Below are 377 nucleotides of genomic sequence, written 5' to 3'. Positions count from 1 at the left end.
AGGCCAGGCTGCTCTCAGGGCCTTGTTTTCAGAGGAGGGCAGGATCTGAGCCCGATCCTGCCCTTTGGAGTTGAACAGGTCTCAGGGGCCCCCAACCCCCGTTCAAAACCCCGGAGGAGATGAGCCCAGCCCTACCTGCCCTGGCCGCGTCCCTCTGGGCACTGCTGGGGCTGGAGCTGGTGCTGAGGCCCCGGGTGGCCCCAGTCAGGCCCAGAGCCTCCCACCCGGGCAGGAATGTGTCAGCTCAGCGCCGTATGGGGCCGGGCCTGGGAGGCCGCAGTGGGGGCCTCTGAGACCGGGCCGTGTCCGAGAGCTGGGCACAGCTGCCCCCTGGCCCAATCCACCCCCAGCTGCCCCACCCCCCAACACACCTTTTT

This window comes from Gavialis gangeticus, unplaced genomic scaffold (assembly GCF_001723915.1).
Source record: "Gavialis gangeticus isolate Ggan-Ray unplaced genomic scaffold, GavGan_comp1, whole genome shotgun sequence".
Taxonomy (NCBI): Eukaryota; Metazoa; Chordata; order Crocodylia; family Gavialidae; genus Gavialis; species Gavialis gangeticus.
Note: the sequence above shows the minus strand (reverse complement) of the source record.